General features: G+C 49.7%; 1 pseudogene; it reads right to left on the bottom strand.

Moving 5' to 3' along the window:
- Nucleotides 1-1,798: 1,798 nt before the first annotated feature.
- On the bottom strand, nucleotides 1,799-3,838 carry LOC118671882 (annotated as a pseudogene).
- Nucleotides 3,839-5,010: the final 1,172 nt, after the last annotated feature.

The following is a 5,010-nucleotide window of genomic DNA, read 5'->3' as shown; positions in this document are numbered from 1 at the left end:
CCTCACCACATGAGCCCTTCAAAAGCAGAGAGTTTTCTTCAGCTGGTTGCAGAAGATCAAATAATAGAAAACCCACGCATGAAGAGGGTTTCTGCCATTGCTGGCTAAAAGATTGAGGGGGCTGTGTGGTAAGGAATGAGGGCAGCCTTCAGGAGCTGAGAGCTGCCACTTCCACCACCTGGTAGGCAGCAAGGAGATGGGGCCCTACAACTGCGAAGAACTGCGTCCCACCAACATCCTGAATAAGCTTGGCAGCAGATTCTCTTCCAAATCCTCCAGATGAAAGCCCAGACTGGCTGAGACCTTGATTTTGGCCTTTAGAGACCTTGAACAAAGAACCCAGTTGAGCCTGCACAGACTTCTGACTTATAGAACTGTGAGATAACAGTTATTAACAGTTATTTTAAGCTGCTAAATTTTGGTAATTTCTTACATAGTAATAGAAAATAAATACAGTATTTATAAGAGATAATCCACTTTTTTAAATCTTTACCTGAGGATTTGTTTTTATTGATTTTAGAGAATGAAAGGGAGAGAGAGAGAAACATCAGTGTGAGAGAGAAACATTGATCCATCGCCTCCTGTATGTGCCCTCACTAGGGATTAACCACAACCTTTTTTGGTTTATGGGATGATGCTCTAACCGACTGGGCCACCTGGCCAGGGCTGTACATCTTTTATTTCAAATCACAAAGCTGCAAAAATGGCATGACTATATACATTTATATACTAGAGGCCCGGTGCATGGTTTTGTGCACTGATGGGGTCCCTTGGCCTGGCCTGTGCCCTCTCTCAATCTGGGACCCCTTGGGAGATGTTGGAGAACCAGTTTCATCCAGGCACTCCAGGATGCACCAGTGGGGTGCTTCGGCCTGGCCTGTGGGGATGGGGCTGAAACCGGCCCGGTGCATGGATTCTTGCACTGGTGGGGTCCCATATATCTGTGCACCAGGCCTCTACTATGCATATAAGATCTTTGGTTAATCTCTTTCCACCCTCTCTCTTCTCCCCTTCCCTCTGGCTATGAAGATGCTGCAGAGCTGTGGCTGCAGTTTACTGTGTAAGGACCCGAAAGCAGGCAGGTGGGGCTGACACTTAGCATGGAGAAGGAGCCCATTAACCAGCTCTGAGGAGCCAACAGGTATAGAGTAACTACTGCACACCCAGGGAATAGTTATCTAGCCACTGTGCCCCGGCTTGGGCTTGGGTTGCAAATTCACCCCCTGGAGGAGCACCGTGTTTAGAGTGACCATAGGCTCGTGTAGGCTCTCAGAGACCCCATTTCTCCCAGCTCGGGGAGCTCCCCTGTTTTCTTCCTTGGGAGAAAGATCACAGACTAGAGGGTGAAGAAGTCTCCTGATGCCTGGGTCCCAACTCCTTTCCTACCCAAATACCCCTCTCCCAGAGCCTAGATTAGCTGTGGGCAAACTACGGCCCGCGTGCCAGATCCGGCCGGCTTGAAATGAATAAAACTAAAAAAAAAAAAAGACCGTACCCTTTATGTAATGATGTTTACTTTGAATTTATATTAGTTCACACAAATGCTTCATCCATGCTTTTGTTCCGGCCCTCCGGTCCAGTTTAAGAACCCATTGTGGCCCTCGAGTCAAAAAGTTTGCCCACCCCTGGCCTAGATAGTCAGATGCTCAGCATCATCTGGAAGGAAGCCTTACTTCCTCTTGGTTTCCTCATGCACAGTTGAATAGTCCTGTTGTAATAACGGTGTAAGTGGCCTTCTCACTCCCCTCCTTTTGCAAGGTCAGCTGTACCTCCTGCAGAGTGTCTGAGTATGTGCCCCTTATGGCGATTTCCACTTGCCAGCCACAGTGCACTTCTGTCCTGGCCTCAACGTGTTCTTGCCCCTGGGCAGTCATCAGAGGGGCTTAACAGCATCAGTTTGCTTGATGCTTCTCTTCAGCAGATGAGAAAGAGGCAAGGGAGCCCAGGTCAGCCTGTGGTCTTTGAGCCTTGACACCGAGGCACACCTGTGTCACTGGGACTGGTCAGGTGACTGGAATGGGAAAGAAGGAAGGGAAATGCTTCATTCTGTTGGAGGGGAAACCATGTAGACTCAAAAGAACAAGAGCAATAGGAGGTTTTCTTACCTGCAGTAAGATGATGTCCTTGGAGAGGTTCTTATGATTATAGTCTGGGTGGTGGATGGCTCTTTTTACCAGGAAGTACTGCTGGGTCTCCTCCTTCTTTTCTATGTTGTGGGCCCCCAGGGTGACATTGATTGACCTGCACAGACAGCAGAGTGTGTGAGTTTGGGAGGCAGGTAGGGTCAAAAGAGATAAGCCCAGGAGCTGTGAAGGGCAGGTGACAGCCGGGGCAGGGCAGGGCTGCAAACAGGAGAAATCAAGGCCACAGGGGACAGTGGCTGAGTGATTCTGCTTCTCAGTGACATTGAGGTTAGGGAGCTTGGAGCTCTCCCTGGGCCTCAGGAAATATGAAATTGCTTGCATTTGCATTTTGACCCTAAATCATGAGTTCATGGTCCACCACTGCTTTATTTGCTCAGTGTGATCCTTTTCTTCCCAACTATGTTACTTGCTGTCACCTCTGACCCTCTGAACCCAAAGCTTACCTGTCCTATTTCTCGGCCTCTCATTACTCTGCCATGATCTCAGAGAGCTCCTCTGATGAGGTCTCATGGGCTTAAGATACCTGAATCCTGGGGAACTGCCCTGGGCTGCAGCTCCGGGGATAAAGGTCAGGTTATCTGTAGGGGTCTCAGGAGGTGTGGCCTGGCTGCAGCCTCTTACCTTCCATTGCAGTGAGCAGCTGTCAGAACAAACTTATTTACCACAAAGATACCAGCACACCAGGACTCCTTCTTATCTTTAGTAAGTCATGTGGGAACGGGAGTAGGGCTTGGCTTCATGTCCGTCAATGATCTCCCTTGAAGGAAAAGTGTGTTGCACTTGTGTGCACCCACTTAGTCTACCAGGCAGGCATGAGCTTGATGACTCAGAGGGTTGGGCATTTGGGAGCCTGGGCTGGGAAAAGGAAGAGCAATTAGCTTGGTCTGTGACTTTGCCTGCCACATAGTTGTAGGTGAGAATTCTGGTCTTAGGGATAGAGAAGGCCTGGAGGTTCCTGAAAATTCCCTTCAGACTTCGCTTGGTGTGGGTGAGCTTCTGAGGTCCCTGTGGTGCTGTGATGTCCAGGGCAGTGCACTTTTCAGTGTCCAAGACTTAAGTTTAGGGATCTAGATGTTGCAGAGCTGTCATAGGGCCTGTCATGTGGGGAGTTGCCCGTGTTTGTTGACTGCTTGAAGGGATGGCCCCATTGGGCTTCTGGAGGAGTAATAAAAACAGAGTTTGAGAAAGGACAGAGGGGCCTTGAGATGGAGCAGAGGAAGCAGCAGTCTTCTGGGGACAGTGACACCACCAACTGTGGCATAGCTGACCTCTGGACGTTTCTCCTAAGCAGACCTTGAGGACAACACCTGTCTCATCACACACATGGATGCCAGGACTGCTCTTCTCTCTGCAGTTTCCCAGCCTCTGCCGTGTACTTCTAGGACAGTTCCACTCTCCACATGGCACAGGTAAGGCCTGGCGAGAGCACTGCACCCCCCAGCTTTTCTTGAGAATAGGCTTCTGCTCTGACATTTCTGCCTGTTGCTCATCCAGCATCATGTGTGGGGATCTGAGATGGGATGGGAGCTGGGCTTCAGAGATTCCTGGTGGAGAGCTGGATCAGGGATGTGCAGAAGGGCCAGGAGGTCTTTGCCCACTGTGGGATGGGTTGGGCTTGTGGGTATGGTCACAACTGCTTCTGCTGACGGGAGTAGGAAAAAGGCCAGCAGGAGCATGAGCAGGGTTGGCTGCATCTTCCCAGGAAGGCTGCCCAGTTGGAGCTGCTGGTGTTTCTCTGCGCTCTCTTTTAGCTCTCAGAAAAGGAACAAGGTAGGGGTAGGCTTTGTTACCTGAGTCCTCCTCTGGTTTTGTAGAGCTTCATACCAGAAGGCTTTCTATGAAGCATCCCCAACCCCAAGCCTCCTGCCTGATGATGGTATCTGTGTGGTTGTGTGAGAAGTATGCAGTGACCACATCAGTATCCACAGCTGATGACTCAGGGCAGACACCAGAGCAGACTGCAGCCCCAAACAGGAACCCAAGGGTGCAGGTGGGGACTGTAGGATGTGGTATTGACCAGTGGAGGTACTGGAGCCCAGAAACCTGAGTCCCCAGTGAGAGAACCCCCAGTGCCTCATCTCTATGCTACTAAGTCCTTCAGGATAATTTATTTCACGCATCTGTGTCTAGGCCCTTCTGTATCCTATAGGCCAAATATATTGGAGATCTATCTCCTTCCTTAGAGAGCTGACCATCTGTTGGGGGAGACTGAAACATCATGGAACAGAGTACCATATGGGAAGGGCCATGGTAGAGTGATGCATGAGGGAGTAACAGACCATGGCCACCATCTACTACACCAACATAGCAACACATTGATCATTACATCTTCCTTCTCAGTGCATATTTAACATCTTTTAATGCTCAAATGGTTAGAGCAGTAAGTCCATCTGTTATTGGAGAATTGCACGTGTGGATTTCTCCAATGCTAGTGGGAGTAGGGTTCTTGGGACCCCGCTGGAATAAGTATTTTCAGAGAACCCCATGGGAGGATGAGATGTGGTAGAAAGCTTTATTTGCATGAAGCTATATCCCTTGGTTTTGAAGTCCCATTTCCCTTACATCAGTCCTGAAAGGGTACAGCTGGGGGTTCAGCAGAGCTCAAAGCAAAGCCATTGTCCAAAGTTTCCATTCCAATGTGGAGCTAGGTCTGGCACTGCATCGGGCTAGTTCCCAGTCCCTCAGTCCATCATGTGTTGTGTCTACATGGCTGTTGGTCAGATGGGTGTGTTCAAAGTATGAGAGCCTTGTAAGGCAGGAATCAGGTGCAAGCAGCAAGAGAGAAGGGCAAGGGGGCCAAAGAGGGAACTCCCTTTGTTAAGGTGCTTATGTAGCTTAGATTTTGTACCCTTGCCACTGCCATGCC

The sequence above is a fragment of the Myotis myotis genome, unplaced genomic scaffold (assembly GCF_014108235.1).
Source record: "Myotis myotis isolate mMyoMyo1 unplaced genomic scaffold, mMyoMyo1.p scaffold_m19_p_1, whole genome shotgun sequence".
NCBI classification, from domain to species: domain Eukaryota; kingdom Metazoa; phylum Chordata; class Mammalia; order Chiroptera; family Vespertilionidae; genus Myotis; species Myotis myotis.
This window is presented reverse-complemented; position numbering and strand designations above follow the sequence as displayed.